The sequence below is a fragment of the Procambarus clarkii genome, chromosome 22 (genome assembly GCF_040958095.1).
Source record: "Procambarus clarkii isolate CNS0578487 chromosome 22, FALCON_Pclarkii_2.0, whole genome shotgun sequence".
NCBI classification, from domain to species: domain Eukaryota; kingdom Metazoa; phylum Arthropoda; class Malacostraca; order Decapoda; family Cambaridae; genus Procambarus; species Procambarus clarkii.
The window spans coordinates 6,312,518-6,324,284 of NC_091171.1; the positions used below are offsets into that span (position 1 = coordinate 6,312,518).

At 51.4% G+C, this 11,767-nt stretch overlaps 1 long non-coding RNA gene across 1 annotated transcript in view; it reads left to right on the plus strand.

The window, feature by feature from the left end:
• The first annotated feature begins 9,779 nt into the window (after positions 1–9,779).
• Positions 9,780–11,767, plus strand: part of LOC138367586 (uncharacterized) — a 129,732-nt gene continuing 127,744 nt past the window's right edge. The window contains exon 1 of the long non-coding RNA XR_011229375.1: positions 9,780–11,705. This is a non-coding gene — a long non-coding RNA (uncharacterized lncRNA). The remainder of the gene's footprint in view (positions 11,706–11,767) is intronic.

The following is an 11,767-nucleotide window of genomic DNA, read 5'->3' on the forward strand; positions in this document are numbered from 1 at the left end:
AATAGAATTATATATAGGTAGGAATAGTTCCTGTATGTAGGAACAAAATAGGATTGTATGCATGTATTACAATTAGTTTTAAGGGTTGTGTGTGTGAGTGTTGAGGAGGGGCGGACCTGGCCACGTATCTGGCGCACTCTCCCGCCTGATGGGTAGAGTGGCTAGATAGTTGGCCACAGGCCTCAGTCCTCACACTCCCCTGTACTGTTGATGCCTGGGGAGTGCCTCTTATCGCTGGCTCGGGGCTCCCGCTGCCTCTCCACTTGCCATCTCCACACCACCAACTTTGTAACGAGGAAGGATTTCTCCACCAACACCAAGGATTTAGAAAGGAAAACTGGTGCATTTCAGACTTGAGTACTATGACAGGGTACTTTCATACCTCTCACTGTATTTCCCACTTCTATACTTCTCTTCACCTATGCCTCTCCCTCCTTTTTAATTTCCCCCCCCCCAAAAAAAAAAAAAATGACAGGGTTACAAAAATCAGACAGGAAAAAATAAACTTGGGTAGACTGTATTTTCCTACATTGTCAAAAAGCATTTGACAGGGTCCGTCTTGAAAGGCTGATGTACAAGATGGAGAAGCAGTCTGGGATAACTAGGTAGACGAGCCCGTCTTCAGACCATATCCATCACCATGAGAAACCACACCCACCCTCAAACCAACTTGGATAGTTTGTTATTTAGATATTTATGATGGTCTGAAAGCACAGTACTCTTCCAGTAATAGTCAACATGTAAGCTAGCAAATGAACCTTTGTCGTCTACCTACCTATGTACTTAAACAGAAATTATTCTCGAGTTATAACTTTATTGTAATATAAATAGTTGGTTTAACATATAAAGAGTGCGTTCGAGGTTTCGAGGTTTTTAATTTTTTCGATAAGACAAGCGTAAATAATGAGTGATTGTAATTGAGTCCAGACCAAGCTGATGGTAACACGTTTCCCTTTTTGACCCCTTGTTTTACCAGGTTGTTCGTTGCCTTCCTGTGTGACCTCTGAAACCTGTCCCAGTACTCGATCATTCTGCCCCTTGTCAAAGCGTCAATATTGCCGTGATATTAGTTTGGGTAAAGCGCCACGATTTTGACGCAGTGATGGATAGCGTGAACATTTCAGTGGATTAAGCTAAGAGTGAGCGGCGGGCCCCGCGCCAGATAGAGGCGGCTCAGTAACTGGGACGTGGCCGCCGCCGCCGCCTTCCACCCCGGGCGGAGTGGCTCTGGTCTGGCATAAGCGCTCCCTTCATCTTCACTTAACTGAAGGCCGCGCCAGCCTCCCTCGGCCGGTGTCATCTCATCTCCTTGCTGGCTGTGAGTGTCTCCCTGCGGACTGCTGGCCTGGGGGTTAGGGGGGCGGGGGTGGTGGGGCTAGGGGGCGGGGTGTTGTGTTGGGGTTAGGGGGGCGGGGAGATCACATGTTAGATAAATATATAAGTTATATACAAATGTCTCAATTTCCCCTACTGTTATTTAACGTGTCTCTTGTCTATTGCCTGTGAGCACCTGTTGGACCAAGCTCTCACAAGTCAAGCCTGGCCCCGGGCTGCGCTTGGGGAGTAGAAGAACTCTTGAAACCCTCTACAGGTATACTCCAGACCCCTACTATAACCCCCTGGAAATGTTGCGTGGCCCACGATGACAACTCTTGGTTTACCTGGCCGGTGGCTGGAAAGGAGGGAGGGGGGGGGTCAAAGAGCTGAAGCTCAAACCTGCCTACAGGTACTAATAAAACATTAGTAACTTGCTTGTGCTCACACCACACATGAGCAGTATGGGCTCCCCCACACACCCGCCCGCCCACACACCCGCCCGCCCACACACCCGCCCGCCCACACACCCGCCCGCCCACACACTCGCCCGCCCACACACCCGCCCGCCCACACACCCGCCCGCCCACACACCCGCCCGCCCACACACTCGCCCGCCCACACACCCGCCCGCCCACACATCCGCCCGCCCACACACCCGCCCGCCCACACACCCGCCCGCCCACACACCCGCCCGCCCACACACCCGCCCGCCCACACACCCGCCCGCCCACACACCCGCCCGCCCACACGCCCGCCCGCCCACACACCCGCCCGCCCACACACTCGCCCGCCCACACACCCGCCCGCCCACACACTCGCCCGCCCACACACCCGCCCGCCCACACACCCGCCCGCCCACACACCCGCCCGCCCACACACTCGCCCGCCCACACACCCGCCCGCCCACACATCCGCCCGCCCACACACCCGCCCGCCCACACACCCGCCCGCCCACACACCCGCCCGCCCACACACCCGCCCGCCCACACACCCGCCCGCCCACACACCCGCCCGCCCACACGCCCGCCCGCCCACACGCCCGCCCACACACCCGCCCGCCCACACACCCGCCCGCCCACACACCCGCCCGCCCACACACCCGCCCGCCCACACACCCGCCCGCCCACACACCCGCCCGCCCACACACTCGCCCGCCCACACACCCGCCCGCCCACACACCCGCCCGCCCACACACCCGCCCGCCCACACACTCGCCCGCCCACACACCCGCCCGCCCACACATCCGCCCGCCCACACACCCGCCCGCCCACACACCCGCCCGCCCACACACCCGCCCGCCCACACACCCGCCCGCCCACACACCCGCCCGCCCACACGCCCGCCCGCCCACACGCCCGCCCACACACCCGCCCGCCCACACACCCGCCCGCCCACACACCCGCCCGCCCACACACCCGCCCGCCCACACACCCGCCCGCCCACACACCCGCCCGCCCACACACTCGCCCGCCCACACACCCGCCCGCCCACACACCCGCCCGCCCACACACCCGCCCGCCCACACACCCGCCCGCCCACACACTCGCCCGCCCACACACCCGCCCGCCCACACACCCGCCCGCCCACACACCCGCCCGCCCACACACTCGCCCGCCCACACACCCGCCCGCCCACACATCCGCCCGCCCCACACACCCGCCCGCCCACACACCCGCCCGCCCACACACCCGCCCGCCCACACACCCGCCCGCCCACACACCCGCCCGCCCACACACCCGCCCGCCCACACGCCCGCCCACACACCCGCCCGCCCACACACCCGCCCGCCCACACACCCGCCCGCCCACACGCCCGCCCACACACCCGCCCGCCCACACACCCGCCCGCCCACACGCCCGCCCACACACCCGCCCGCCCACACACCCGCCCGCCCACACATCCGCCCGCCCACACACTCGCCCGCCCACACATCCGCCCGCCCACACATCCGCCCGCCCACACACTCGCCCGCCCACACACCCGCCCGCCCACACACTCGCCCGCCCACACACCCGCCCGCCCACACACCCACCCGCCCGCCCACACACCCGCCCACACACCCGCCCACACGCCCGCCCGCCCACACACCCGCCCACACACCCGCCCACACACCCGCCCGCCCACACACCCGCCCGCCCACACATACACGCACTGAGAAAGAGGAACACCTAGTAGTTTACATCATGCCAGACTTGTCCCGAAAAGCCCACATAAAGAGGATATCATCAGCGGCATATGCCAGTTTGGCCAACATAAGAACTGCGTTTAGGAACGTGTTTAAGAAAACATTCAGAAGTTTGCATACCACATATATCAGACCAATCCTGGAGTATGCAGCTCCAGCGTAGAGTCCGTATCTAGTCATGTAAATAGAAGGTTCAAAGGTATACCTTCAGATTATTACCCGAGCTGAGGGATATGAGCTACGAGGAACTAAACCTCACGTCGCTTGAAGACAGAAGAGTTCGGGAGACATGATCACCACATAAAATTATCATCGGAAATGATAGGGTAGACAGAGAGATTATTTAACACGGGTGTAACACCAACAAGGGGACACAGGTGGAAACTGAGTACCCAAATGAGCCATAGAGGCATTAGAAGAAACTTTTTCAGTGTCAGAGCAGTTAACAGATGGAATGCATTAGGCAGTGATGTGGTGGAGGCTGACTCCATACACAGTTTCAAATGTAGATATGATAGAGCCCAGTAGGCTGAGGAACCTTTACACCAATTGATTGACAGTTGAGAGGCGGGACCAAAGAGCTAGAACTCAACCCCCGCAAGCACAACTAGGTGAGTACACTCACTGTAAAAACCAGCCAGAATATAAAAGGAAAGATTGATGGTTCCATTAGTGGAGGTAAAGTGACCGTTACAAGATCAGCAGAGGACCTGGACACAACTCATTATACTGTGGACCATGGAGTACATGATTGTGAGGCCATGATAGGAATATATTGGAAGCTGAAAGGGAGGATGACGTTGATTTATTCCATGTCATGGGCGCCGGAGAGGTCCAAGACGATATTATTGATCACCATTACCATCGATGCCAGTCGATATTATTGGCTCTCACAAGTGAAGTCTGGCCCCGGGCCGGCCTTAGAAAGTAGAACTCAAAGAACCCCGCCAAGGTACCATTAAAATGCCTCCGAGCAGACGACGAACAGCCAAAGTACAATGACATATGCAAATGGTTCAAATTTTCATCACGTTTTACCAGTTTTAAAATATATATCTGGAGCTAGACGTAAGAGAAGACTATTGGCGGACCTGAGTACAGGCAGATGTCAGAGTTGGGAGCAAGAGAATTAACACACATGAGCATGTCAGACCAAACACCAGAAGTATGATCTCCTCCAACCACCATCTCCCTGTACTACAAGTATCTCCTATCTCCCACCCCAGAATCAACAGCTCCCCCCCCTCCCCACACCTAACATTAATCTCCTTGAGACAAAGAGTTCTCACCCTTTTGGTCCTAAGAGCCATAGAGTCCCTCTCTCTTGTTCCCTTCTTGCAGTGCTTCTCCCTCCCTCCCCCTCCACCCCTGGGCCCTCAGCACCCTCTCCTGCACTCATGATTAACATCCATCCATCCATCCATCCATCCATCCATCCATCCATCCATCCATCCATCCATCCATCCATCCATCCATACATCACGAGCCAGTCTCTCTACAGGCCTGGCCTCGGGCCGGGTCGGGGAGTAGAACGAGAGCTTGGAGTAGGGCGCGGGAGAGGTGGAGAGGGAGACACCCTCTCCAGGTATGCTCCAAGTATGCTCCGTGAATGAACATACCCCTGAATCGCTCTCTCAAATAAAAGAGCCTCCCTCAAGAGCCACTAAGACCAGAGAGCATAAGAGCCTGGTACAGCAGTGCAGGTTAGGTGATCAAGGCAGCAGACTGTGCGAGAGAGTTGGCTGACGGGGCCAGACACAGCGGCTATAGTGGAGGTAAAGCTGACTAGAACTGTAAGTGCCATATTCCCTAAAGAACACCACATAGCAAGGAGAAGAAGGGAGCAAAGGGGGAAAGGGAGAGGTCTTAGGATCAACCAAAGTGTAAACTTTGAGAATGTAAATGAGGTCGGTGCAATAAATACACTGAGAGAACTCTGTGAGGGTTAACACTTCTCAACACTCTCTACACATAAGGGGCATAACTGTCCGTCCTCTCACAGTGTTCAAGAGAGAAATTGATAAACACCTCCAAAGGATACCTGATCAACCAGGCTGTGACTCATACGTCAGGTTGCAGGCAGCCTGACGGTCAATCAAATAAGGTCAAGCCCAAGTGCTTGCCCAAGATAGACAAAAATACTAGTCACAGCTTCGTGTCATCCTTTGCAGATGATACAAAAATCAGCATGACAATTTCCTCCGTAGAAAACACTGAAAAACTGCAGGCAGATATTAATAAAGTCTTCGACTGGGCAACTGAAAATAACATGATGTTTAACAGTGCCAAGTTCCAGGTACTGAGGTATGGTGTAACGAGGAACATAAACCAAACACAGGGTACAGGACACAGGGTACAGGACACAGGGTACACGACACAGGGTACACGACACAGGGTACACGACACAGGGTACACGACACAGGGTACACGACACAGGGTACACGACACAGGGTACACGACACAGGGAACAGGACACAGGGTACAGGACACAGGGTACAGGACACAGGGTACAGGACACAGGGTACAGGACACAGGGTACAGGGTACAGGACACAATCATAACTACTCATAGAAGGAAAGCAACATGTAAAAGATCTGGGAATTATGATGTCTGACGACCTGACATTTAGTGAACATAACCGAGCAAATATAGCGGCGGCGGCCAGGACAATGATAGGATGGATTATGAGAACGTTCACATCCAGAGACCCCACAGTAATGTTAATACTATTTAAATCACTGGTGCTGTCCCGTCTTGAGTATTGCTCGGTACTCACTTCCCCTTTCAGAGCGGGAGAGATCTCTGAATTAGAGGGAATACAGAGAACATATACGGCACGCATAGACACGATAAAACATCTAAATTATTAGGACCGTCTCAAAGCTCAAAATGTACTCTTTGGAAAGGAGACGAGAGAGGTATTAAATAATATATACATGGAAGATATGGAAGGAAATGCAGAATAGAACCAGTGACAAGTAGAGGTGCCATAGGCGCAATCAGAAAACACGGTCTGAACATCAGAGGTCCACAGCTGTTCAACACCCTCCCAGCAAGCATTAGAAATATTGCTGGAACAAAGTTTGATGTATTAAAGTGGCACTTAGATTAGTTCTTGCAAGAAAGAAGTGCAGGACCAACCAGACTGTAGTGGACATGTGGGCCTGCGGGCCGCTCCAACCAACAGCCTGTTGGACCAAGTTATCACAAGTCGCGCCTGGCCTCAGGTCGGGCTTGACTAGTAGAAGAACTAGTCTTCGACCTCAGTAGAAGAACTCCCAGAACCCTCTCCAGGTATGCTCCAGGTACCTGACTGAAGTATAATGTATAGTGTCAAAAACCTCTTATTAAAAAATTGCTATTAAACATGGAAATGTTGTCAATATACATGTTATGATGGAGGAAGCAGGTTACACACCGGAGCCGTAATGTTGGTCTGGTCCAACCAGTTCTCGGGGTTATCCAGATTCGTACTAACCTTAGTGATTTTAATTTCACTAAAACACCGGAATATTGACGCAGTGGTCGATTGCGTCAAAATTGCAATGCATGAAGTGTGAGGGCCAGACGGACCATGTTGATGGACTCAGGGCTCAACATTCCGACCGATTTGGAACCATTCCAAGGAATTTGTGGAGTGCCCTGAAGACCGCTGGCAGTTTGTTGGCACTACTCCTTATATGAAGGGAGAACACCGATGTCTTCAACACTCGACATCTCTTGTGACAAGAGCTCTTTTGTTAGGTGCGAATAGTGGGTGTTTTAGCATGTTAGTGACTGTCTTAGAGAGTGCGAGTCGTTTGCGTGTGGTACAACGCGAAAAGTTACCTGAATCTTACCTGGAGAGAGTTTCGGGAGTTGTTCTCCACCCCTGAGGCCAGGCTCGACTTGTGATAACTTGGTCCATATTGCTAGGAGCGGCCCGAGGTGGCTGTTTACCCCTCAACGCTGGCAATGGAGATATTACAGAGGCGTGTAATATCTCCAGGAGTCAACGCTATTCAATCTAAAACTAATAATTGTTGTGTGACAAATTTAAAGCTTTTAAGTGTCACGTTATGAACAGTTTCAGTAAGTTAAGTGTGATGAATGCGAGGGTGTTTGGCACTCGGTGTGTGTGTGGGGGGGGGGGTGATGTGTGAGGTTGGCCCTTGCCTACCTTGCGGTTACCTTTTTAGTGAGTAGATTTGGAGAGTTAAATACCTTAGCACATTCTCCAGGTCAGCAGTTTCTCCCGCCTTGAATAGGGCTGTTAGAGTGCAACAATATTCCACCCTAGAGAGCACTAGTGTCTTCAAAACTGTCATCAGTTGTATAGCATCCCCTTGTTTGGAAGGTCCTTGTATCCAACCTGTCAATTTTCTTGCAGTCGTTTCTGTAAAGATAAGGTCTTCTGACATCATTACTTCTAGGCCCTTTACATTGATTTTCGTTTCTGTGATTTGACTGCATTTTATATCGGGTTTCCACTGGAACTTATCTTCTTTAAACATTGTTATTTTCTTTGGTCCATTGATAGACCCGGTTAACACCAGGTTGGAAGTTTGCAGTGACTTCTATACTTTGAACTTTCACGAAAATCCTGGTGTCATCTGCAAAGGATGATACAGTATTAAAGTTTGTATCCTTGTCTTTGTCGGATGAGAAAATGTACCGAAGCAAGTACGGTACCTTGGGGGGGGGGGACTGAGGTTTTTCACAGTAGATGATCAGGATTTGACTGTGTTGACTATTACACTCTGCGTTCTGTTGGTTAGGAAGTTGAAGATCCATCTCCCTACTTTGCCAGTAATTCCTTGTGCACGCATTTTGTGCACAATAACACCATGGTCCCACAAGGCACTGTGCTGGCTCCAACATTACACACGCAATAACAACATTCCTGACACAAGTCTCCCGCTCTATGTTAGCCTCAGGACGTCAAACTATTATGTATTAGCGATAAGACCTACCATTAATGTATGATGACTTACTGTAAATATACAGCTCTTGAAATAGCACTTTCTCTGTAACTAGCTGACATTGTAACTATAAGGTGTGAAGGATAGATGAAATTGTTTATGAAATAATTTAAGATGAGGTCTGATAAAGACCTTTTGTGCCCTCTGTAATGCTTTTGCGCAAAGTAGCCGCCTTCGGTGGCAACAATAAAAAAAAAAATCATAGCTGTAGCGCGCACACAGGAAGACGTTGGTCCCGGGACCAAAGAGCCGAATCTCAACCCCCGCAACCATAATTAGTTGAGTACACACATAGTTACCTGGACTCACACGACGCAAAACTGACATGGCAACACACTGGGGCCAAGACTGGTGCCTCTACACAAATCACACACACTCAGACATCCTTCGAGAACAACAAACTCATAAACATTACAGTAAAACTGTACCCACAATCTCCCACGGACATACCTGTCACCAGAAGTACCACAGTACCTGGTGTCTATCCTGACAACACAATACACACAAACATCGCCCCAAAAACATGCCAAGGCCAAAAAGTGGTGTGACAGTCATTCAGACTTAAACACGCCCAAATACACACAAAGATACACAGATACAGATTCATCACCAACCCACTTACGACATACGCACCGCGTGCCCTAACATTAGCGGCCAACATACACAAAATCAAATTACAGTGCATACAGAACAGAGCGCCGAGATAGAGTTTTAACTCCCACTGGGAAGAATTTACGGGCAGTGAACGCCTGCACATGAGAGCAAACATTCCACACATCAACACACACTGGGAGCATCCGGTCAACACACTCACACTCAGGGTAACAACATACCATCAACTTCATCACACTTGAGCAACACAATACGCGCAACATCAACACTATACTAGATCCGCCACCACACTCAATATGCACTTAAAAATACTATGCCCAACTGCTTCAGTTGACAACCTCTATTTTCCCTGACACTCAAGAAAAATGTCAATGTGATGAGCCGGTACATCAATGTGGGACGATTGATGCTTGTGCCTGAGGGCGTAGCCTAGCCCCCAGCTGGGGTAACGCCTCACTCCTCTTACACCAAAAATACTCCTCTATCCTCCTGTTCTCGTATCACCACTTAGTCTCGTTCCGTTGGGCACTCTCTTCCTATATATTGTATTATTATTATTATTATTATTATTATTATTATTATTATTATTATTATTATTATTATTATTATTATTATTATTAGTAGTAGTAGTAGTAGTAGTAGTAGTAGTACGAATAAAGGTTATCCATTACCTTGCGGTTATCTTGCGATGATTCTGGGGCTTAGCGTCCTCTCGGCCCGGTCCTCGACCAGGCCACCTGGTTGCTGGACTGGTCAACCAGACTGTTAGACGCGGCTGCTCGCAGCCTGATGTATGAGTAACAGCCTGGTTGATCAGGTATCCTTTGGAGGTATTTGTCAAATTCTTGACACAGAATTTATTCTCTTGAACATTATGAGGGGTCGGCCAGTTATGTCCCTTATGTGTAGTGGAAGCGTGTTGAACAGTCTCGGGCCTCTGATGTTGATAGTTCTCTCTTGAACACTGAGGGGTCGGCCAGTTATGTCCCTTATGTGTAGTGGAAGTGTGTTGAACAGTCTCGGGCCTCTGATGTTGATAGTTCTCTCTTGAACACTGTGAGGGGTCGGCCAGTTATGTCCCTTATGTGTAGTGGAAGCGTGTTGAACAGTCTCGGGCCTCTGATGTTGATAGTTCTCTCTTGAACACTGTGAGGGGTCGGCCAGTTATGTCCCTTATGTGTAGTGGAAGCGTGTTGAACAGTCTCGGGCCTCTGATGTTGATAGTTCTCTCTTGAACACTGAGGGGTCGGCCAGTTATGTCCCTTATGTGTAGTGGAAGTGTGTTGAACAGTCTCGGGCCTCTGATGTTGATAGTTCTCTCTTGAACACTGTGAGGGGTCGGCCAGTTATGTCCCTTATGTGTAGTGGAAGCGTGTTGAACAGTCTCGGGCCTCTGATGTTGATAGTTCTCTCTTGAACACTGAGGGGTCGGCCAGTTATGTCCCTTATGTGTAGTGGAAGTGTGTTGAACAGTCTCGGGCCTCTGATGTTGATAGTTCTCTCTTGAACACTGTGAGGGGTCGGCCAGTTATGTCCCTTATGTGTAGTGGAAGCGTGTTGAACAGTCTCGGGCCTCTGATGTTGATAGTTCTCTCTTGAACACTGTGAGGGGTCGGCCAGTTATGTCCCTTATGTGTAGTGGAAGCGTGTTGAACAGTCTCGGGCCTCTGATGTTGATAGTTCTCTCTTGAACACTGAGGGGTCGGCCAGTTATGTCCCTTATGTGTAGTGGAAGTGTGTTGAACAGTCTCGGGCCTCTGATGTTGATAGTTCTCTCTCAGAGTACCTGTTGCACCTCTGCTCTTCAATGAAAAGGAATTGAATTTCAAGGAAAGGTGAAGGAATTCCATTTATATGTCGTTTTAAGGTGAAAGAGTCTTCACCTTTGCCAATACTGTCCCGCTCACCACCCGTGTTGAACAATTACCCAACAGCAATTATTCTTAAAAATTGGTTAACCTAAGCGTCTGGTCTCCAACTTCAAACGGACAGATATAATTTATAGAGAAAATACGGATTTATAGCTATTAGTAACTGTCTCTCCTTCTCTCCTCACTCCTCACACACTCACTAACACTCTCACTCTCACACTCTCTTACTCACACTCGCACACAGACAGTGTGTGCGAGTGTGTGAACACACTGGCACGGCTGAGAGGCGGGACCAGAGAGCCGCAGGTCAACCGCCGCAAGCACAACTAGACAAGTACAGTGGTCCGTGTTATATGAGTGCTCGGTGTTATATGAGGGGAGAGGCAGTCAGTGGCAAGGCCTGGCCTGGGCATGCGTAGTGTGAGGAGCACTGGGCCAGGTCAGCCCGGTGCCCGGAGCCATGTTGGCCAGGCACGTCCTGGCCGTGGCTGGCACCCCTCACACCCTCATTATTGTGTCTCGGCCAGTGTAAAGTGTGAGCGGGATTAAACTTAATGGATTTAGGTGACCGTGAGGGTTGAGTAAGGTACACGGGGCAGCAAGTGTTGGTGTGGAGGGTGGAGGGTAACAAGTAGAGTGGCAGTGGAGAGTGCCGCCGCTCGGGGTGAGTTGATGGGTGTGCCAGACCCAGTTGTTGCCGGGTGACGTCACCACCCGCTGCCAGAGCTGGCACTGCACCACCTTCAGGGAGGCTCACCAGTGGTAGAGGTGGTTGGGCGGGTTTGTTGATGGATGCTCGCTGCTGCCTGGACAACACATGG